The 24,739-nt window shown below is 35.0% G+C and overlaps 1 long non-coding RNA gene and 1 pseudogene across 1 annotated transcript; one reads left to right on the top strand and one right to left on the bottom strand.

The window, feature by feature from the left end:
* The first annotated feature begins 1,078 nt into the window (after positions 1-1,078).
* Positions 1,079-24,677, top strand: LOC150035550 (disease resistance protein At4g27190-like; annotated as a pseudogene).
* On the bottom strand, positions 9,305-11,729 carry LOC120080320 (uncharacterized). The gene is made up of 5 exons (XR_005482473.2): positions 10,497-11,729; positions 10,315-10,409; positions 10,018-10,087; positions 9,772-9,908; positions 9,305-9,594 (listed from the first exon to the last, which is right to left on the bottom strand). It is a non-coding gene; the product is annotated as an uncharacterized LOC120080320 (long non-coding RNA).
* Positions 24,678-24,739: the final 62 nt, after the last annotated feature.

Genomic DNA, 24,739 nt, shown 5'->3' with positions numbered 1-24,739 from the left:
TTTTGACCTAATTGTAAATACAAATGACCTGTGAAGGTTCCACTTACTAATTATGGTTATAGTGGACATAAATATATCTGTAGTGAAGAGAGTGCAACTATTAAACTATAGTGAGATGTCTCGGTAGTTAACGAATATTGTTTAATTTGATCTAAAGAGTTTAGCCAATTAATCTCAAGTTGTTGGAGCTCAAGATCTGTAGGTCCATAAGGTCTCTCTACTAGCACGTAAATTAAATCTTGGATTAGTGAACTGAGCTTATGTGAAATATTCAAATTGAAATTGGAATTTTTGAATTTGAAGTGTTCAAATTCAATTTAGAGTTTCGTTAATTATATTCAATATAATTAACGAAATTAGAGAGTCGGTTAATATTTAAAATGTGATTTAAATATTAATTACATGAATTAAAATTCATTGTAGTGAGATTGGTATTTGATTAATTTAATATTTGATATTAAATTAATAAAAATAGTTAAATAGTTTAATTAATTAATATTTATTAATTTTATCTAAAAATTAATTAATTGAATTAAATTTATGAAATTAATAAAATATCAGTTTATTTATTAATAATTCAAACTTAATTTAAAATCAAGTTTCAAATAGAATTTGAAAATTAAAGAAATTTCCAACAGTTGAAAAAACCCGGTAAGGATTAGCACCTTAATCACTATTCCACTCCAAATTCCAATCAAATTAATAAAGAAGGAGTTAGCTTTCATGCAAACAATTTGATTGCACGGTGAAAGAACTTGTAAATTGAAGTTTGGGGTTTAGAACTCAGCCATGCATGCTGAACCTGAAAATTGAAGTTTTCTCCCAAAACCTTTTTCTTCCCTAGTTTCATTACTTTCAATTCAGTGTTTCCACCACACAATCTGAGTTATAGATTAGTAGAGAAGTACCTCTTAGTGGTCTACTAAAAAATTGAAGCATCAATTCGTGGAATCAACTGGAATCAAAGAGTTTTCTTCAAAGGTATTGTGTCAAGAGCTTATATGTGTGCTGTAGAGTCTGTAATTTTATTAGAGTCAATAGAGTCCAAATTAGGTTGTAATTGAAGTTAAAAGCAAGCATGGATGAGCAGCAGATTTCTGAGTTGAAGCTTCTATTTGCAAGCGTCGCGACGCTATTCATCGAGCATTACAATGCAACGGGCATTTTGGGGAACAACGTTGTAACGCTGGGATGCAGCATCATGATGTTGTTCATCCCAGCCAATAACAGCGCGCGTCACCAAGCTGGTTTGCACGAAAAGATGACTAATTTGATCGGTTCGGACTTCATCTGGTTCGATTCAGCCTCAATTAGAGCTGTGATGGCTCAGTTCAGGCGGTTCAGGTCCATTTCGGGTCGGGTCAAGTGGTCCAGACCTCTTTTTAAGTTGTTTTTGGATTATTTGTCTAAAAAATTGTTATTTTGCTTATTTAGGATTCCAAGGTTGAACCATATTAGTGTTATTTAAGTATTATATGCATGTGATGTATGTTATATTTAAATTAAACATGTATGTGCATATAGTATGTCATTTAGATTTAAAATCCCACCATAGGAAAGCATGTTGCATGCATAATATTATGTTATAAGTTAGTTAAAATATATAGTATGCATGTTTAGGGTTTCTTAACATTAATATAAGTGTTATGTTAATTTTGAATGACTTTGATGTATGTTATGGATGGATAGCATGTGGTTTTATAATTTGTTATAAAATCGCATTAGACATTAAAATCCATAACAAAGATTATCAACATGCTCACTTAGGTGAACAACTTATTTTAAATAGTTAAAATAGGTCTTTATCTTATAAAATTCAGTTACAAACTCAATCGGTTTATAATCGTGTCCTAGACTGGAGGCATTTAAGTTGACGGTTATGTAACACCTCCTACATGGGATTATGATTGAAATGTTGAGCATTGTTAACAAGTTTTATGAGCTTGTGTGAGTGGTGTGAGGTTTAAAAATGGTTTAACACCTAGACATCGTAGGATAAAATCCTAATATAAACATTATACTTGGATAAAAACATATAGACTTAGGTTGTTTAAAATCAGCTGGAATATACAAAAGTAAAAGAATACCCAAGCATTTAGAACACGTCAATGGGAGATTAACAATATATTTGATATATCGTTTTTACCTCTCACGTTCCCAAGAGTTCACACCATTTCGCTTTTACCGCGATTGCTCCATTCGGAAAGTGTTTGCATGGGTCAATAACAAGGTGAATGGGGGAAGTAGTACATAGTAAGTGGGTGAAGAATATGTCAACATATCCTACGGTCTCCTCCATTAGTTTGAACCGTGAGATTTCTATGTTACGCCTGCTGCCGTTTTTAGGTGGCACTAGCTAGTCATTAATCGCGGTGATCCTTTCGGAGGGTTGTAACATAGGGTTCGGAACAACCTAAGCTTCATAAATGAATAGGATTTTATAATTTCGTCTTGAACGGTGTCTTCCAGTTCAGGGGCATGTTCATAACGTTCTATAAGTTCTAAAAGTGGCGGCAATGCTGATGAACTACTTTCACCTATGCAGATCAAAAGATAATCCTGTATTAACAGGAGTTCATAGTTAGTTCAGGATTAAGATCGAGTTACTCTAGGTCATTAAATTTGGAAATAGTCCGTTTTAACAGTAAACGGTCATTATAAAAAAAGTGACTATTTCGAGGTCCGGTCTTATGCAAACTCATTGCGTAGGATGCCCCCAATCACATATCTCCACATGAATGATTTTGGGATCACATTATTTGTATCGGTATTAAAAAAATGGGTCACATCCAATAGTGTCTCCAGGATGAGGTACTCAATCTCATCAATATACTTATAGATCATTTTGGCTATATACTAAAACTTGATTCTCTTTTATATCGTCACATAAAGTTTAAAGTATTTATATTATGGCCATAGACTTGTTTATTAAATTTTTATAATAGAATGCAATATCAATAACAATTTATTGGATAAAATACTGAATAATACTTTTATTGATAAATAGAATGTGTTTAACAATATTTACGAACTATGAGTTTAGGACATTTCCAACAATCTTCCACTTGGATTAAACTTCAGTGAGATACAAACATATATAATGTTTATAATGTTGAGATAATGGAGAGAAAATACAATAAACTAGGGCATTAAAATACCCTTGATAGTTACTAGGTCTTGCACAAAGCCACTGAAGTGGTGAAGCTACCATGCAAGTGATGGATGTTTGGTTAGTGACAAAACGTGTTGTAATTGAGTTTACAAGGATTGGCTAAATAAAGCAAGAAGAAATGCTGAAAACATAGAATCTTCTATCCAAAATCTGCTAAATGAGGTTGATGCCGTCATTGATAAATCAGAGACAATATTAGCCAATCAAGCTCAACAAGGGGATTATGCTTGAATTTGGTCCAAAGAAACCAATTAAGTAGGTGAGCTATAAAGTTGGGTGATGAAGTTGTTGAGATAAAAAATGAAGGAAATTTTGATAGGGTCTCTTATCGTGTAGCTCTCTCAGAGGTTGAGAGTTCAAAGGAAAGGACTTCAGACTTTGTTAACTTTGAATCAAGAAAACCTACTATAGACGAAATCATGGTGCACTTATGGATGACAGTGTCTCCACAATTGAAGGTGATGGAAAAACAATATTAATGAAAGAGATTTCGAGAATAGTTATGGAGAAAAAGTTATTTGATGAAGTTGTCACATCAACCATAAGTCAGACCCGGACATAAAAACAATTCAAGGACAACTTTTTGATAAGCTTAGGCTGAAATTTGACCAAGAAACAAACGAAGGAAGGCCCTTATGCTACATAAAAGGTTGAAGATGGAACAAAGGATCCTCGTTGTACTTGATGATGTTTGGAAGCAAATTGATTTAGAAACCATAGGAATTCCAAGTATTGAAGATAATAGAGGATGCAAGATCCTAGAGATAATAGTGTACTCTTGAATGATATGTGCACACGTGAAAATTTTGAGATATGAGTTTTACAAGAGGATGAGACGTGGAATTTATTCAAGAAAATGACTAGTGAGATTGTTGAACATCTGATTTAAAAAGTATAGCTGTTGAAATAGCAAGTCAATGTGTACATTTGCCAATTGATATAATAACGATCGCCAAGGCATTGAAAAATAAATATAATTTCCATTTGGAAAGATGCCTTAAACCAATTAAGAACTCCCATAGTTGTCAATATAAGAGGAATGAATGAGAAAGTGTATTCTTCACTCAAGTTAAGTTACGATCAACTAGATTGTGAAGAGGCCAAATTTGTTTTTGCTCTGTAGCATGTTCCCAGAAGATGCTGCAATTGATGTTAAAAAATTACATGTATATGCCATTGACTTGGGTTTCTTGCACGATGTTGACACTATATAACAAGCACAACATAGGAAAGTAAAATTGGTGGATGATCTCATATCTTCTTCTTTACTTATAGGAGACTCAAATGATTGTTGGGGTCATGGGTATGTTAAAATGGACGATCTCATTCGTGATGTTGCTCTATTAATTGCCTCCAAAGACGATCACATTTGTACACTAAGCTATTCCAAATGATTGGATGAATCATGGCCAGAAAAAATAATGTCAAATGATCATACAGTACTGTACTTAAACGTTGAAGGGTTGTGTAACATCCCCAAAAGTTAATGTTACCCAAATTTCAATTATTCGTATTACGTGATCATTGTTGGTGGGATGTGAGTTGTCAAATACTTTTTTTGGACATACAAAAGAGCTCAAAATTCTAGAATTAATTAACATGAATTTTTCCATAGAGACAATGCAGTTAATTTTTTCGTTTTGCAAACCATCAAACATTGTGTTTATTTAGGTGTAAATTGGGAAACATGGAAGCGATTGGAGACGTAAACAGGCTTGAAATTCTTAGTTTTCAAGGATCCAACATCATCAATATTCCAATGACCATAAGTCAATTGACGCGATTAAAATTGTTAGATTTATCCAAATGTCTTGAACTAAAGATAATTCCACCTAATATTCTCTTAATTTTGAAAAATCTAAAAGAGTTGTATTTGGACAGGTTTGATGGATGGGAAAGAGAAGAATTGAATGAAGGAAGAAGAAGAAATGCTAGCCTTTCAGAGATTGGCCACCTTTCTCAGCTGTGTGTTTTAGCATTGTGGATTCAAGATAAAAAGATTATGCCAAAACAGTTGTTTTGAAGATTGTTAAATTTGGAAAAGTTTGTCATTTCTATTGGTTGTAAAACTCTTGGATTTTCACTACAAGAATTTTGGTAATTCTCGACGACATTAATCCCGATGACCAAAAAACCATCGGCGGTTTTGACCTCTCCTGACGGTCCAGACAAGGGGTCGGGATAAAAATTTAATCTCGATGGTCCACGAACAAACCGTCGGGATTTTGAATTCACCGAATGGTCCATGAACAGACCGTCGGGCTTTTTAATCTCTCCTGATGGTAAGAAAACACTGTTGGGCATTCTGGTTTAAACCCGATAGTTACACTCGATTGTCAGGCGCATTGTGCAGAATCTATTGGGATTTGTTAAGGTCGCCCGACGGTAAGTGTGAAACTGTCAAATTTTCATTATAGAGGCTGACTACTCCATGCAACCATCGGGATTCTATGTTATAATATAAATATTAAAAAGTTTTTATGGGAATTGGGGAATCATTGGCTGACGATGAGACAAGAATCGGCGGGATACGTTTAAGACTTTCTGACGGTTTTCCCCTAATGGTCGGCTAAACGTTGAACTCCCTACGGTGTTTAGTCAACCGTCGATAGTTCTAAGAAATATAAAAATATTTTTTTGGGAATTTGGGAAGGTTCTCTCAACGGTTGTGTCAGGAAACCATCGGGCGTGCCTCATTCGCTCGACGATTTTGAGCGACTGTCAGTCGTTATTGTATTCCCGACAGTGTTCAATCAACTATCGGGGATTCTAATTTTTCTTTTGGGAATTGGTGATTTTTTTTCTGATGGTTGTGTCAGAAAATCATCGCGCTTGTTAAGTTTGGCCGACGGTTCATAAGTTACCGTTGGGATTACTTACCCTGATTCTTCTTCTTCCCTCTATTGCGATCCTTCTTCTTCTTCTTATTTTTCCTTCTTCCTTTCGCCATCGTTCTCCCTCTCGCCATCCGTCGCCATTCGTTCCCCTCTTGCCGTCTATTTGTTCCCTCTGACAGCGGCTTTCGTCCGTTTGTTCCCTCTAGCAGTCGTCCGTTCGTTCCCTGCCCGTCCGTTCGTTCCCTGATCTTCCGTTCGTTCCCTCACCGTCCGTTCGTTTCCTCTGGCAGCCGTTCATCTCTCGCCGTCTGTCGTCGACCGTTCGTTAGTTCCCCATCTCGTTCGTTGGTTCGTTCTCTCACCGTCCGCCGCCGTCTCCGATTTCTCCCTCACCGAAAAGGTAACTCTTTTTTACATATTTTATTGATATTCTTGGTATTCTTGGTATTGGGTACTGCCATAAACAAATTACTTGTAATGTAAATTTGTTGTAATTCTAAAATCAACCAAAAACAGAGATTGATTCTATAATAGGAGAAGCTAATGATGTTAGTGATTTGTTAAGTACAAATAAATTGGTTGGAATTGGATATTGAGTTTTTTGTCTATTACATGGATGATTGTAATATAGATTTATTGTTGATGATCATAGAATGAGGGTACTCTTTTAGCTAAAGAATAATTCAATTTTGTATCATGTGATTTGCTCTGTTTCTGTAGAGAGCCAATGGACTATGGTAGTTTTTTTTGCTTGCTAGATTTCTCACTAAATGAATTTGTATTAATAACTTAGAATATTCGAGTTAGTTTATGGGGCGATTCAATTAACTCTATAGAATAGTTTAGCGTTGAGAATAGGGGATGTTTTTTGTATTCTTTAGTTTCTCTTTCTTTATTCTTTCTATGTTTGTATTTCTGTGTTTTGTTGTTTGAGGAATCTCCCTCCGTTACTCCTGTGGTTTATTTAGTGCAACATGTTTCTATTCTTTGTGATACAAGTTTAGATAATTTTGTCTAGGTCTTTGAACATTGATTTTGTCATTTTTGGGTTGTTGAACTACCTATTCTTCATAGATATATGGAGCTAAACATTATCAATTCTTATGATAGGACTTCAACTAGCACTATCATAAGAATGATAACACTAACATTGATTTTGTCATCAATTTGGCTTCAACTGTAAATATCTATCTGGGTGGATATCATTTGGTTGTCTTTACAATAATTTGGCTTCAACCTCTAGGACTTTAATTAGCATTTTGAAACTATCTCCAAACGTCTCAAACCTTTCTACCCTTAGATCTACTTTTATCAGAGCAAATTGTATAAGATCAAAAGAGGAATAAGGATATGTTTAGTAGTGATTCTAAAATAGTTAAATTGACTTTTGTCATTTTCAAAATCACACTTAAATGTACTTTTAATCATTCAAAACCACGAACAAGAAGTAAATGAAATGAAATTAAAAGTTAGAAATTGGAACTATATATTCTAATATAACTAATTGCCTAAATCATACAGATTCAATTTATCACATATATTATTAAGAATGGATAAAGAGTGGATTAAGATTAGGAATAAGTTATCAACTGAGTATGCAGAAGGAGTATATCGATTCATTGATGTTGCAAAACTTCATGTTAATAAGTTAGGAAAAACAAGATGTCCATGCAGGAAATGTATGAATGCTAGGTGGGAGCCAATAGATGAAGTTAAACGGCATTTATTCATTAATTGAATTTCTCCATCTTATCATCAATGGATATATCATGGAGACCCAATCAACTTGTCTAGGGGATATGATAGTCACATATCTCAGTAGACACATGATGATGGATTAAGTACGACAGAGATGAATGTCATAGATGAATAAAATGAAAATTTGAATATTATAAATGATCTACAATGTCCAATTGCTGATGTAAATGAAGAAAAAAAAATGAGGATGAGATGTAGACCAATTCCTAAGAAAGAGATAACAATTCAAGCTTATTTCAAGACTTAATGAATGAAGCACGTAGCCAGTTGTACCCTCATTGTACAAATTTCTCGTCACTGTTGTTCTTGGTGAAGTTGATGCATATCAAGGTTCTTAGCGGTTGGACTAACAAGTCGTTTGATTTGTTACTTGAATTGTTAAAAGAAGCTTTTCCAATTGGAGCATCTATACCTAGTTCATTTTATGAAGCTAAAAGAAAATTATGTGACTTCGGACTTGGTTATGAGTGTATTCATGCTTGCAAATACGATTGCATCCTATATTAAAAAGAATTTGTTGAGATGGAACAGTGTCCAGTATGTGGTGAATCTCGATACAAAGTTGAATCTGGAAAAAGTAAAAAGATTCCACATAAAATTCTACAACATTTTCCTTTAATACCAAGATTGAAGTGATTGTTTGCATCTAATCATATCGCACCTGAAATGAGGTGGCATAAAGATAAACATGTTGAAACTAAATGAGTGTTGCGACATCTAGCTGATACTGAACGGTAGAAGAATTTTGATCGTGAGTTGCCTTAGTTTGCTTCAAACCCACGTAATGTTCGTTTAGGACTAGCTTCAAATGGATTCAATCCATTCGGGAATATAAGTACTTCATATAATATATGGCTAGTGGTGCTCATTCCTTACAATTCCACCTTGGAAATGCATGAAAGAGACAAATTTCATTGTCTCCCTTCTTATACATGGCCCAAAGGTTACCAAGCATTAGTTGAAGAGTTACGGTCATTGATTGAAGAGTTAAAGGAGTTATGGAATGATGGTGTGCACACTTATGATTTTGTTAGCAACGAATACTTTTAACTACGTACTTTCTTATTGTGGACTATTAACGGCTTCCCTGCGTATGGTGACTTATCTGGATTGAGTACCAAAGGTTACCAAGTATGCCCTATTTGTAATGAGGATACATCATCAATGAGGCTAAGAGGAAAAGAATGTTTTATATGGTATTGATGTTATCTTCCAAATAATCATAGTTGGCGTAAAAGTAAACAATTTGATGAAAAAGTGGAATGTAGACCTCCTCCAGTTGACATGGATGGAGAAGATATCTTAGAGAGGTGAATTTGTTAAACTTACCCGTGCTTAGAAAACACTAGAAGAAATTCGGGCAACCGACATTAAAGATAGTATTATTAAAGGGCTTCAATAACACAACCTTCAATGTCGGTTGCAACCGACATTAAAGGTTTTTAGTGATTAAAGCCTGTTGGTTGCAAACGACATTAAAGCTTGTTTTTTTTAATTCTTAACCGATATTGAATAAGTCTCATATAATAAATTGTGAGATCCAGAATACCAACTCCTTCAATTCCAAAAGCTAACCTTGAAGTTACCATTTAGCTTACAAATAATTGCAAAGAACAAAAACATATTGACAATGGTATTAAATAATACAAACCCTTTTTTTTTTCTTAATCTGTCATTAGATGAAGACAAACTAACAAATGCAATTGCAAGCAAACCCAAGGTAGTAAATTCCAAAGCTTCAATGTATCCCATTGACAGAGCATGAATTGAAAACCGCAAGACATAAATTGGATCATATTGTTCAGGTTCGGAACCATGATAATGTCCCTGCATCAGTGCATTAGAGTATTAATTTGGAACAGAAAAGTATGAACAAATTGTAAAAAGAAGCCTACTGATTTGTAAAAAGAAGCCTGCATCAATGCATTCGTCTTTTTCTCAAACTTTTCAAATCATAACAGCTCGTGGAAAATAATCGAAATGCTTCAAATACTAAACACGAACCCTCTACAAACCGGGCATTGAGACTCCTAGCTGGCAGCCTTCAGTCCATCACAAATCATCACTGAAGCAGCTAAACAAACACATGATTTGTAGAAGAGATGCCCACAACCCAAAGCATATGGATCAAATAATGTTTCCTATAACATCAACATAATTCAAAGTCTTATCCAATAAACTACAAATAGAGTCATTTGAAAACACTTAGAAACTGTGATTAAAACTGCAAGCATTCAAAAATGCACTTACCAGGAACAATTTTTATGTGAATTCCTTGTTGTTACAAGAAATCCATCTCCTCCCCACCCCTTCCAAACACCTAAAATACACACAAACAACAACATTAAAAGTATATGGTAGAGGAAGAGATTGAGAGAATACAAATGTGAGGCAACTTCAATCAACATGATTAAAAAGAAAACATAAAAGTAGCAAACTCAAGTTTGTAGGATACTAACTATTTAAATCGGATGTTAAAGGATGCTAGTAGATACTAACTATTTAAATCAGAGAATCTATATGATATTTGATGATATATGCATGAACCTGCTTCCCGAATTCGGTAGATTGCAAGGAACAACAAGCATTCAACACGATTCCGAGCGTATAGTTTGTAGGATAAGCTCCCGCTTCCAACATTTCTATGAACACTCGAAAAGCAACAAAGATCAAGAAAACTCTGCAGTGAATAAGTAATTGGAAGACCTGATGTGTTTGTATGTTCTTACCATTGTGCTTGAGTTCCTGGAAGGAAAAATCACAATACCAAATGCAATACATCTTGGTGATTTAAACTGACATGTTTGACGCAATGTTTTTGAGTTGAAGACAAAGATTTAACAATAGATGGAAGCCGAATGGGATAGATATTTCATCCAGTTTACGAGCATCAGTAGATAGATATCTCGTTTGACTCTTATACAAGTCAAACGAGAGGGGAATTTATGTGCGAGAGCAAGAGTGGAGGTATGAGCGAGAGCTTTCAATACTGTGAGGATTTCAATATCTGGTATGAGCGAGAGTGGAGGTATGAGCGAGAGCTTTCAATACTGTGAAGATTTCAATATTTGGTATGAGCGAAAGCTATAGTAGCGAGAGTGGAAGGACGAACGAGAGCGAGAGCGAGGGATTTGGGCGAGAGGGGAGGGATTTGGGCGAGAGCCGAGAGGGGAGAGATTTGGCCTTATGAGCGAGAGCGAGAGGGAATTGGGCCAGAACTTTGTGGTATTTTTAGCTGGTTTATATTTAGAAACACTAAAATGTAGCCAAATAGCATTACCTCAAAAACAGATTCAAATCCTTCATATTACTTCAGAAACAGATTCAATCCTTCATATTAAAATCCTTCATTACGGCTGGTGACAATCTGGAAGGAAAAAGCTCAAACCTAGATTAAAATTGACGCGAAAAAGATCTAAAAAGGGGGAATGAAATTGCAGATTGAATTAACAGAAATCCTTCATATCTCTACCGATCTCTCTGTTCTTTCTTCAATTTATTTTTTCAATCATCGTTGGAATCTTCTGACAGCATCGACTATGACTCTCGCTGCTTGTTTATAATGGCATCGAGAGTACAAAAAGATGCAAAATCAATTTCAAATCGGTACTAATGGATCGGCATTGCCGATCTATCTACGGGTTCATCCATTTCTTATTGGTTCCACATATCTCTTACTTCTCTACCTCAGAAACAGATTCATCGAGTAGGTGTTTGAGGGAGTGATGATTCAAGAGATTGGCTTTTTTTGGCCTTTTTGGTCGCCATTTTTTATAGCTTTCGGTTTCAGTTCTCTTTGCCGTCTACGAAGGTTTGTCTGAAATCTGAGAGAGAAATGTAACCTAATATCATTTTCGTAAGAAACAAAGATGGGGGGGACTAGGGAGGAGGTGGTTGATGGGGAAAATAGGGTTTAGAAAAGGGATAGATAGGATAGATAGAGATGAAAGCAGGAAATGAAAAAAAATTGGGGGGGGGGGGATGGGTTTTCTTTTTTTTTTTAAGGGAAAAAAAGAAAACTGGATCTTTAACGTTGGTTTAAATGTATACCTACAATGTTGGTCTAAAACCGACATTAAAGATTCACTTTTTTTTAAAAAAAATCGACATTATACATCCGGTTTCACTTTTTCCAACCGACATTAAAACCCAAAATTCTTGTAGTGAAATATCTAGAGAAACGTGATAAAAAATGAAAACAAAGTTTAAATGGAATAAAAAAAGTATATTTTTCCAACTTCCATGTTGGTCGAAACTTTTATTGAGACATAAGTTGGATGTTATGCATATTGAAAGTAATATTTGTGATAATTTGGTAGGCACAATATTAAATATTGAGGGAAAGAATAAGGATACAACTAATGCTCATTTGGATCTAGAAGATCTAAATACACGGAAAAAACTACACCTGTAAAAGGTAGGAAACAAAGTTTTAAAGCTATACGCTGCATACGCATTGACTACTAATGATAAGGTTGCATTCTGTAAGTGGATCAAATCAGTCAAATTTCCTAATGGGTTTATCCAATATATCAATATGTGTGAATGAGAAAGATAGAAATCTATCGGGGCTAAAAACTCACGACTCGCATATTCGGCTTCAGAGGCTTCTTCCAATTAGTGTTCGCGCATATTTGAAAAAAGATGTGTGCACTGTTGTCGTTGAGTTATGCAAATTTTTCTGTGATCTATGTGCAAAAACAATATCTATAGGGGATTTGGATTGTTTACAAAGAGACATTATAATCATACTTTGTAAGTTAAAAAAAATATTTCCACGGGAATTTTTTGATGGAATGGTGCACCTAGCAATCCATTTTCCCTATGAAATAAAAGTTGCAGGTCCAGTTAGTTATAGTTGGATGTACCCTATTGAAAGAAGCTTACGAACATTGGAAAAATATGTAAGAAACAAAGCACATCCTAAGGGTTCTATAGCAGAGCATACATAATGAATGAATCGTTGGAATTTTGTTCTTTGTATATAATTGGAATTGAGACAAGGTTCAATAGAGATGAAAGAAATGATGATACACTTCCAAAGGATGAGATATGTGGTGAATTTTTGATGTTCAGACAAAATGCGCGACCGTTAAGAGCGCCAAGAGTAAGGACATTATCGAGAGAAGAGAAATGCAGTGCACATTGGTACATCTTGAATAATTGCATGGAAATTAAATCTTATCGAACATAAGTTTTGAACATTCCATTGTGATTGATAATTTTGATTCAAAGTTTGAAATCTAAAATTAAGACACGTCTCTAACTTATAGGCAATATTTGAGACTAATTCGACATGAAGCTCAAAGTCAAGATAATTTATACAGAAGGCACCAACAAGGCTTTCCTGATTGGTTCAAATCTCATGTAAGTATATGAGTTTAAAAGACCAATAAAAATTCAATTGACTACTAATGACAAGTGAGATTTATTTTAACAGGTTCTTTCACTATATGAAAATGGAGATATGTCTGATGACATATATTCACTAGCAATGGGACCAAGTTCAGAAGTGCGCTCATATAGTGGATGCATTGTTATGGAGTACGCTAACATAGTATTAAGTGTGATAATTTTCGGAGTGAAAAATAACGGGATCATGGTGCCTTCAGAAAATAAAGGTGGAGGTGATCTCCATAATTTCTATGGTATTGTCAATGAAGTATTAGACTTTTAGTATGCCAAGAGAAGACGTGTAATTATGTTTAAGTGTACTTGGTTTGATACATACCCTAAAAAGAGCAACAGAGTACATATGGATTTAGGGTATATATTAATTAATACAGCTCGTCATTGGTTTGTTAACGAGCCTTCTGTATTTGCCAGTCAAGCCAAACAAGTGTTTTACGTCAACGATCCTAAATATGGTAATAATTGGAAGGTGGTGCAAGTAGTCCAAAACAAGCATATATGACACATGCTAGAAGCAGAAGAACGTGAGAATGACTAACATGAGTTGTTAGAAGTGTTGAATAGTATTACTTGTACAATCGATGAATCAATGAATGATATCAGTTTATGTAGAGTTGATGTTGATCCTACAATCATAGAAGGGATAATTCAACGAGTTATAACCAGATACATAGAGTACGACGGTACTCAGTTATAATCACGTGCACGTAGGTAATACGACGTCGAGGGATTGAGCAAAAGAGTTCTCCCCGACTAAGGTTGACGTTGAGGGTTATAACTATTAGTTCACTCTCAACTAAGGATAAAGGTAGTCATATATTCTTCTAGGCTAGAAGAATAGTTTGAAATTTCTAATGCTTGTGAAGGTTCGTCAACGCTTGATGTTTGCTAATGTATGAATTTTCGAAGTATGCTAGTGGTTGTACAAGCTAGTTTAATATAATCCAACTTATTTCACGAAATATAAAGCATGCGTTAGGGTTAAAGCTAAGGTTGAATGAAACTTGACATACTATATTTTAAACACCTAAAGTTGCCAAAGTACATGCGTTGGTATTTCTAAACATAATGAGTGGGGATGCTAATAGGGAAGGTATCTGAGTAGATTTACCTAAGGTGTTGATGGTACGTAACAAAATCCGTGTGTATGTAGGCAAGTCTGAATGAGAGGCCGAGGTATAGGTCTTTTGACCGGTAATAGACGGTAGGAGCTAGAGCGGTGTATGCTCATTCTCAACCAGGATGTAATGATGATTATTGATGTATAGAAGTTGTTATCAATGTTTATGTCTTAGGGATGTTACTTGAGATGCCATCGATATATTTAAAGAGATTGGCATAGGGATCTCTTCTAGCCATAGTTTAAAGTGAACAGGTTAAAGTAGAGGTCTCATCAGACCATGGCTTGACGTTGGGAATTTGAGCAGTGAATGTTCATTCTCAACTAGGATTCAGGTTTCAGATACATTGGCTTAAAAGGTTTTATGTACACATTTGCTTGGTATACTTTGAGTTCCAACATTATGTTTTCAAGCTTTCAGTTTAAGCATGAGATTTACGTTTTATTAAGTCACTCACTAGGCTTCTAGTTCATGTTTTCAAATGTTTTCTTTTCTAGGTAGCGGTCAGTTTCCAGAAGACTTTTCTGCTGCTGCTCTGCCACTCAAAGAAACAGGTTAAAGGAAGCGTAACTGAAGATCGGTCTTAGCCTGTACACATGTGTCTGACTAGTGACTAGTATTCTAGATGGGACTCACTAAAGTGTAATATTCACATGTGAATAATTGCTACAAAGCCCTATAATGTAAATGTATTAAGTTCTGAGTTTATATGTATGTATTCAGGGTTTGAGTATTAGCTAACAAGTAAAATAGGCAGTAAGTGCCAGCTAAAAGGTTGGTAACTGCTGCAGTCACTATTTCGTCCAGGTTAGGCGGGTAATCTGGTGTGGGGTGTGACAAGTTGGTATCAGAGCCAAAGATTTTGGGAAGAGAGGGGAAAAGTTTATATATGTAAGTCTGAGTCCTGAGTCCTTAGCATGTGTACTACCCTAAGTAAGAGGAATATGTCAAGAAAAGTGGCAAGCAGAGTAGGCAGACAAACAACGGGAACCCTGACCTTGCCTTTAGAAGTTCTGAGATTCGAGGGAATCCAAATGTTAGTGAATGGAAAGGTAAAGACTTGGTAAATTAGGAAACGACTTCAGGCGTGGAGTCAAGGATTCCGCAGCAGGAACGGATCCTCAGTTAGAGGACAGAATATTTAATAAGAGGTTGGCGGAAAGTGCCGAATCTATTCTGGTGGATTCAGAAAGGAAGTACAGTATTGAGAGTGACCTAATAGGTATTGATAAAGGATAGAGAGCTAAAAGTCAGCATAGGGTAGGAAAAAGGAAGCCAAGACTTGTGGCTAGTATGGATGATAGATTAAGGTTTTTGCATCCTACCGAGCTGGTAGCTAGTACGGGTAGGAAACCCTTATGCACGAATTGTGGTAAGCATCATCTATGGACATGTTATAAAGGGAAAAACGTATGTTTCCAGTACGGACAAGCAGGACATTTCAAGAAGGAAGTCCCAGCTAGGTCAAGAAGTTCAAATAGAACACAAAATGACTTTACAGACGATAGATAAGCCTAGTGGCTCAGACGCCGAGGAAGGAATTCAAAAGAAGAAAAATGAGAAAGGAAGTAGGATGACCTCGTCAGGGCAGGTTTTACGAAGTGTCCTACCAGGAGGTAAAGGAGTCGCCTAATGTTGTGAATGGTAAAGTAACTTTAGGTATCGGTATATTTATGAACTAGTTGCTTATGGTACTATACCTTTATTGTTATATAGCATGTCGCACTGCTTGTAAGAAAGATTATGGAGGGCATGTCCTAAAATGGTTGTTGTTATGGTGTGAAAGAGTTGTAACAGTATAAAAGTTTTATAGGCTCTGAGGTAATGGTTGTTAAGTATGGTTATGAAGTGATTCCATTAGATTTCTTGGAATTGATGTTACTCTAGAGCATGGATTCTCCAAATAAATGTTACAACCATATGAATTGATTGAAGGATGGTTAATGTTCGAGAAATTTGGTAAGCAAGAGACAGTATTTGTGGAAAGCAAAGGAATATTTCAAGAAGCTTAATAATAGCAGTGAAGACTAGGTAGTTGCTAAGTAAAAGGTGTGAAGCCTATTTGGCCATATGAAGGTTTCATAAGACGAGAAGATAAAATCTGAGGATGTACCAATTGTACAAGAGTCTCTGGATGTGTTCCCTGAAAAGTTAACGGATTTATAATCTGGCCAAGAAGTTGAGTTTACTATCGATTTAATTCCAGATATAACTACTTTTCAGGTACCACTAAGCATGGTGCCAGAAGAACTTAGGGAGTTGGAAGTTCAGTTACAGGAATTAATAAATAAGAGTTACAACAGATCCAGTGTGTCACCTTGATGACATATTGTTGTATTCAAGCAGTGGGAAGGATCACGGGAACCATTTCTGGTTAGACCAGGTTGTATTTCTTGGTTATATGGTCCCAGCAGCGGAAGTGTGTGACTCATTTAAGTAAATTGCTAAAACTTATGAATGTTTAGCAATGTATGTCTACTGAAAGTTATTTATGACAACTATTCTCAAATAGTTGTCAAACAACGCACCTCACATTAACATTGTATTTATACTATGCTTTTACAATGACCAGGAGGATGCATTGGTAAGAAATGTGTTTAGGAAACTAAGTTGTTAAGAGATGAGAACATGTAAGCAAGTAAGTATAAATAGCTCAGTACGGAGATACTCGAAGAAGGTACTGGAGCTTAGATTAGAATGTGAATAACTCAGTACTGAAGTACATGGAGAAGGTACTGAGGCTTTGCCTTAGAATTTGAATAGCTCGATACTGAAGGACACGAGAAGGTATCTGAGCAATGGTATCTAAGGCATGATGGTATTTGAATTAGAACGATACAAATAAGGGAAAAGTTGTGATTGATAGTGTCGAGAACACACCATTCTAGTCATAAATTGATATTGAGGGGTTGAGTAAAGATTCTCTCTCAATTAAGAATTCAAGTTATGATTCTAAGAAGGGAACCAGAAGAGTTCCTTCCCAGTTAAGTAGTAACGTGGTAACAAAACGACCACCCTAGACTAATAGACTAAGGCATAATCTAGCAAAATAAGAAAAGTACTATGTGAAGTCTATTCTAGTGAATTCAGAGGAAGGGGTGTAATCTACAGGAAGTCCTAGTCAGATTATTCCTAAGAAGAGGAAAAAAAATGAGCAATAGTGAGCTCAAAGTGTACCAGGGGTACATTGAGTATAAAGGTAAGGAACAAAGGAGTCAGCAGATGACAAAAAGAAAAAGGTCCAGATTTACTAATATTCCAGATAATAGCTCGAAGTTTGAACTGTAACTAAGCTAGGGACTGGTACAATTAAGAAAACCTTATGTAGACAGTATGGTAAGCCATAGTATGGGAAATGTTATAGTACAAAGAATGTCTTTCCTCAAGTGTGGATAGAAAGGACAACTTAAAAAGAATGCCCTCGGTCAGGTCGAGAAATCTAGTTGACACAATGCAATGTCACAACTAGCAAGTAATTCAAGGGTATAATAACTTGAAAAGAGTGTTCCAGTAGTATTTTTGGGAAATGGAAAGGACCACCCTAATAGTAAACGAATACTATGACTCAATGGAAAATGAAAGAGTAACCAGAGGAATGTGACAAATATAGTAAACTATGATGATCAAGTTGTTCATACATACCAGTATTATTTACCATGAACAACGTTGATATTAGAGTAGCGCATCAAAAGCGTAGTAAAACGGGGAAGAAGAAAGAAAAGAAGAAAGTTGTAAAGTTTACGACCAAAGGATGTTGTGAAACCCTAAGTTATAAGTAAGTCCGAGAAAATTTCGAGGACGAAATTTCTTTTAGGGGGGAAGAATTTATAAAACCTGATCCCTAATTACTTTAAGTAATGTATGTCTTCTAATGAGCAAAATACTACCATGTCTCAGGAAGGATAGAAGATGAAATGCATAATAAGCATATGAATGAGACCATACCATCTATTGAGGAGTAGTGCTGAAGTAGTATTGTGAGTGAAATTACAAAAGGGAATTTGCTAAATCCTAGCCCTTCATCACCAATAGTGGGCCAGGTGGCACAAGAAGGGTTCATGCTGGATTTTGGGCGGTAATATAAGCAAGAAGGTCAAATTCATTTGGGTCGGTTTGGACAAACTCCTTAGGCTATTTGTGTAATTTTAGTGGCATTCGAAAGCTCTGTGTGTCTATTTTTTGTGTCTGGACTGCTGGAAGGAAAACTCGTCGGGATACGGCCGGAGGGGCAAAATAAAGACGAAGGGTTTGTTTCTCGGGTGAAACTAGGCCATTAGTGAAGAAGTGAAGCTCCAGGACGAATTATAAAGCCTTTTGAGCTAAAAATTTGAGGTAATATTTTAACTCAGTTATAAACAACTTTGTAGAATGAAACTTTTTAAGATGAGGCCTGAAAATCGAGTTATATAATTTTGAAGTTTAAACTGGAAATTGTTGACAGACATGCTAACGAGTCTTCGTCTGGCTCGACCCGAATGCCTTGATTAACTATTAACTCGAACGAGTGAAATCGTTACGGATGCTTTAGAGAAAGCAGATGCTAACACAACCGAATAAGCAGGCAGCTGCTTGAATTGGGGCCAATGATGAAGTTTTGAATCTCTAGATTAAACGACGAGGAATTTTGAGATGAAATTTAAAGGTAATGTTGCACTCAATTCTAAACATGTTTGTAGAAGGAAGTTTCTTCAAAAGAGGGCTGGATTTTGAGTTATGATTCTTTGAAGTTGTAATAGGGGATTTGGGCATAAATAGACAGCTGCTTAGGAAGATTAAACAGGCAGCTCAAGAAAGAGTGAGAGCAAGAGCGAGCAAGAAGAAGCGAGAATGAGAGCGAGAGCGAGAGATGGATCTGGCTAGGGACGGGAATCTCACTGGTTTTGCACTGAATCTCGCTAGAATTTGGGTAGGTATCGCTGGTCACGCTCAAGGTGATCTCGCTCAAGGTAATGTCGCTGGTCACACTCAAGGTGATCTCGCTCAAGGTAATCTCGCTAGTCTTGTTCTAGGGGATCTCGCTGGTGTGGCTCATGGGGATCTCACCAGTAGAGCCATCTGTGTAAAATTCCATTAATAAATAAATTAATTAAGGTATTTTACTAGGAATTCTCAGTGGTTTTACTGGGAAATATGTCCTTTCAGGCCAAGAAGAGCTAGGAGAAGCATGTAACCCATTAAGAGGCCAACAAACAGTGAGTGACTATTTGATGGCTTACTGTTTTAATGATTTAGAAATATGATTTCTTTGAAAATATTTCTCATGCTAAGTGTTTAAATGATGTGCCAAGCAACATATTTGTGAAACTGTTTCTCATGCTAAGTAAAGCAGGTTTTCCATGGGATTGATGTAGATATGTTATCTTTTACAAATACTTTCAGCATATTTAAGTAACTCCATTTTTTATGATGAATTAGTATGATGGATCAACTAGTATGATGATTTGAGCATTAAGCCTTAGTGTTCAACTAAATGTTTATGACTAGTTATATGGTTGATACCGAAGGACATATGAGAAGGTATCTAACCAATTTGGTACCGAAGGATACTTCAGAAGGTACCTGGCCAATTTAATACCAAAGGACTTATGACAAGGTATCCGACCAAATTGATATCGAAGGACATATGAAAAGGTATCTAACCAATTTGGTACCGAAGGACACTTGAGAAGGCACCTGGCCAATTTGATACCGAAGGACTTTTGAGAAGGTATCTGGCTAAATTGATACCGAAGGACATATGAGTAGGTATCTTAGCAGCTCGATACTGAAGAATGTTTGAGAAGGTATCTGAGCAGAAGCACCTGAGGATACTGAAGAACAATGAGAAGGTATCCTAGTCAGGTACATAAAGTACGACAGTACTCAGTTATAATCACGTGCACGTAGGTAATACGACGTCAAGGGATTGAGCAAAAGAGTTCGCCCCAACTAAGGTTGACGTTGAGGGTTAGAACTATTATCTCAACTAAGGATAAAGGTAGCCATATATTCTTCTAGGCTAGAAGAATAGTTTGAAATTTCTAATACTTGTGAATGTTCATCAACGCTTGATGTTTTCTAATGTATGAGTTTTCCAAGTATGTTTTTCATGTCTAACGCATGCTAGTGGTTGTACAAGCTAGTTTAATATGTTTTAATCCAACTTATTTCACGAAATATAAAGCATGCGTTAGGGTTAAAGTTAAGGTTGAATGAAGCTTGACGTATTATGTTTTAAATACCTAAAGTTGCCAAAGTACATGCGTTGGTATTTCTAAATATAATGAGTGGGCATACTCATAGGGAAGATATCTGAGTAGATGTACCTAAGGTGTTGACAGTACGTAACAAACTCCGTGTGTATATAGGCAGGTCTGAATGAGAGGCCGAGGTATAGGTCTTTTGACCGATAATAGACGGTAGGAGCTAGAGCGGTGTATGCTCGTTCTTAACTAGGATGTAATGATGATTATTGATGTATAGAAGTTGTTATCAAAATTTATGTCTTAGGGATGTTGCTTGAGATGCCATCGGTATATTTAAAGAGATCGACGTAGGGATCTCTTCTAACCATAGTTTAATGTGAACAGGTTAAAGTAGAGGTCTTATCGGGCCATGGCTTGACGTTGGGAATTTGAGCAGTGAATGTTCATTCTCAACTAGGATTCAGGTTTCAGATACATTGACTTAAAAGGTTTTAAGTACACGTTTGCTTGGTATACTTTGAGTTCCAGCATTATGTTTTCAAGCTTTCAGTTTAAGCATGAGATTTACGTTTTATTAAGTCACTCACTGGGCTTCTAGTTCACGTTTTCAAATGTTTTCTTTTCCAGGTAGTGGTCAGTTCCCAGAAGACTTTTCTACTGCTGCTCTACCATTCAAAGAAACAGGTTAAAGGAAGCGTAAATGAAAATGGGTCTTAGCTAGTACACATGTGTCTGACTAGTGACTAGTATTCTAGATGGGGCTCACTAAAGTGTAATATTCACATGTGAATAATTGCTGCGAAACCCTGTAATGTAAATGTATTAAGTTCTGAGTTTATATGCATGTATTCAGGGTTTAAGTATTAGCTAACAGGTAAAATTGGTAGTAAGTGCCAGCTAAAAGGTTGGTAACTGCTGCAATCATTATTCCGTTCAGGTTAAGAGGGTAATCTGGTGCGGGGTGTAACAAGTTGGTATCAAAGCCAAAGATTTTGGGAAGAGAGGGGAAAAGTTTATATATGTTGATTGTGTTAGTTAGTTAGTTTTAGTTACTTTGTATATTACGACTGAGAATAAGTTTGGGGTGTGGGAGGAGGGAGAGAAGGTGTTTCAGTTGATTGTGTAAGTTAGTTTGATTGTGTTAGTTAGTTAGTTTCAGTTACTTTGTTTGATTGTGTTAGTTAGTTTGTTTGAGTTGATTGTGTAAGTTAATTTGTTTATTACAATTGAGAATATTTTTTTTTTTTTGCGGGAGGGGAGAGAGTGTTTTAGTTGATTGTGTAAGTTAGTTTGTTTCAGTTGATTGTGTAAGTTAGTTTGATTGTATAAGTTAGTTTGTTTCAGTTGACTGCATATCTATATTTAAGTACAAGTATGTTAAGTTCAAGTTATGATTGAGTTGGTTTGTTGGTTTGTTGGGTTTATGATTGAGGTAAGTTGGATTATTGGTTTAATTATGATTTACATGAGTTGGTTTGTTTATGATTGAGTTCTTGGTTTGTAGGTTTGTTTATGATTGAGGTAACTTGGTTTGTTTTGTTGAGATTAGTATATTATTGAGCATTAAACTTATTTAAATTTGTATTTTGTAGGTATCTGGAGATTTTTGTTGAAGATACATCTCTACGCAAGAAGCGTATTTAAGTTGTACATTGTTATCGTGTAATTGTGGTTGTTATAGAACACGTGGATTAAGGTTGTACATTCAAACGTGTTTTCAATATATTATTAATCTATTGTGGATATTTACTTCATTTTGGAAATCTTAATTTAGTTGATTGATATTTATAAGATTCAAACAGGTATGACATTTGGAAAAAAACAAATATGAAAAAAGAAAATAAATAACTAATCCTGACGGTTCAGAAGACCGTCAGGCTTATCTATAAATGTCGACGCTCGACCGTCGAGCGAAAGAATAAATCCCGACGGTCGGAAGTTAGGTTAACGTATAAATTATGACAACTGACCGTCGACCGTTGTCCCTTTTTCCTAACGGCTTCCTTTAGGGTCAGGGAAATGCTTCATTCTTATTCGTCGAGATAATTCTTTCACCCTACTGCAAGACTTCTCAACCGTCGGGAAAGATTTTCCTAACGACGGTAACCCGGTGGTGTTGTCGACGACTTATTTTTCGTCGGAAAAGGTTGTCCCGACGGCATTTTCAACTTATCCCGACTCCCTCAACCGTTGGGATTTAACCAAATTCTTGTAGTGATTGGTCAATGAACATCTCTAAGGTGTTATGTTTGAATATTGAAACAGGAAGTGACCTTGATAATGGGATAAATGTGTTGTTAAAGAGGTCCAAAGAATTGCATTTAGTAGGATCAGTTGGTGTGAGGGTTCTCCCATTTGAGTTAAACAAAAACCAATCTTTAGATTTGAATAAACTCTATATTTATGAAAATTTAGAGTTTAAACATTTTATCCCCAAGCAAAAAGATCCTTTCCAAAAATTTTGGTCCAAATTGGAGTATTTAAAATTGAGCAAATTGCGGAATTTGGAGAATATGTTTCATAGTGATCATGATCATGTTAGAGAATCTCAATTCAATAAGTTGAAGGTAATAAAGTTATTAGATTGTAATAAATTGGGAAGTCTCTTTTTCGACTCTATCTTGGATGATTTTTTGCATCTTGAGGAGATTAAAATTATCGATTGTGAGATGATGACAACAATCGCTATTTCGGTCTTTATACTTTTGGTTTTTGTTTATTTTGGTCCTTATATTTCTGAAGTGTTTATTTTAGTCTATATAGTTTCAATTATGGTTCATTTTGGTTCATATACTTTTAAAATATTCACTTTGGTCCTCATACTTTCAACTTTTATTCATTTTGGTTCTTAAACTTCAAAAAATTAACCATTTTAATCCCTTAAAAATGAAGTAGAGATGAAAATGAAGGGACCAAAATGGTCACTTTTTGAAAGTATGAGGACCAAATGAACATTTTGAAAGTATAAAGATCAAAATTAATCAAAGTTGAACATATATGAACTATAATGAAGATTTTGAAAGTATAGAGACCAAAATGAACAAAGATTAATAGTACATGGACCAAAATAGTATTTAAACCTAACATCAATTAGTTCATTTTGGTCTCTATACTTTCAAACCATTCATTTTGGCCCCTATACTTTCAACTTTGGTTCATTTTTATTTTTGTACTTTTAAATTGTTCATTTTAGATATTTACTAGTATCTATCATGAATAAACAAATGATATTTTGTTACATCTGAAAATATTTTCGGTAGTTTTGTCATTTAAAACAATTAAATGACTAAATATACATAATCATCCTTAATTTATTAGGCAATTATTAATTTGGTTATTAAAACTTTAAAATGTCTTAATTTTACCATTAGTATTTAAGAACATCTCAATTAATAATTATCTAATACTTTAGGAACCAAGTGGTATAATTAGTAATAATTAAAAAGCAAAATAAAAATAAAAATTTCATATTTTATTTTTCTTTTTGCTATGTTTAATTTAACGAAACTAATACAATAAACGAAAATTAAACTAAAATGAGATTAAAAAAGGAGAGAGGCAAATTGGAGAGAATTTTTTAAAAAATAATCTTTTATTTTAACATCTTAAACTAATTAATAAAAGGGAAAAAATAAAAAATCATGTAGATGAGCCAAGTACAATTGTCAGATTTCCAAAACAAAGTATATTTTTCTTTTCTTTTTTTTTTAATAGAAACTAAATATAAATAATAATTAAAATGACTGTTTTTAAATATAGAAAAATGAATCAAAATATTTAAAAAAAATTAACAAAATTTTAGAACTATCAATGATAGACGTTGATAGACACTGATAGACTTCTATCAGTTTCTATCAATGTCACTGATAGACACTGATAGAAGTCTATCAGTGTCTATTAGCATCTATCATTGATAGTTCTAAAATTTTGTTATATTTTGTAAATATTTTTAACAGTTTCACCGTTTGAAATAATTTTTCTGATTAAAATAATTAAATATGTGGATAATTGTTTTATATAGTAAAATTGTTGAAAATATTTTTAAATATAGTATGTACACATAGGACAAGGACTCATTACCCTCTTTCCTAGCAGAAACCCTGCTCTCAAAGAGAGTGCTAACAAAGACCTTGAAAGGGCTTTCCATCTTCTCAAAGAGATATCCATTGATTGGGATCACAGTGTAGCCTAGTCTTTTAGCAAACTTTAACTCCTCGTAAAATGTCACTGTCTATCAGTGATAGACTGTGATAG

Source organism: Benincasa hispida, chromosome 6, assembly GCF_027475165.1.
Source record: "Benincasa hispida cultivar pf3 chromosome 6, pf3_genome.v1.1, whole genome shotgun sequence".
Classification (NCBI taxonomy): Eukaryota; Viridiplantae; Streptophyta; class Magnoliopsida; order Cucurbitales; family Cucurbitaceae; genus Benincasa; species Benincasa hispida.
This window is presented reverse-complemented; position numbering and strand designations above follow the sequence as displayed.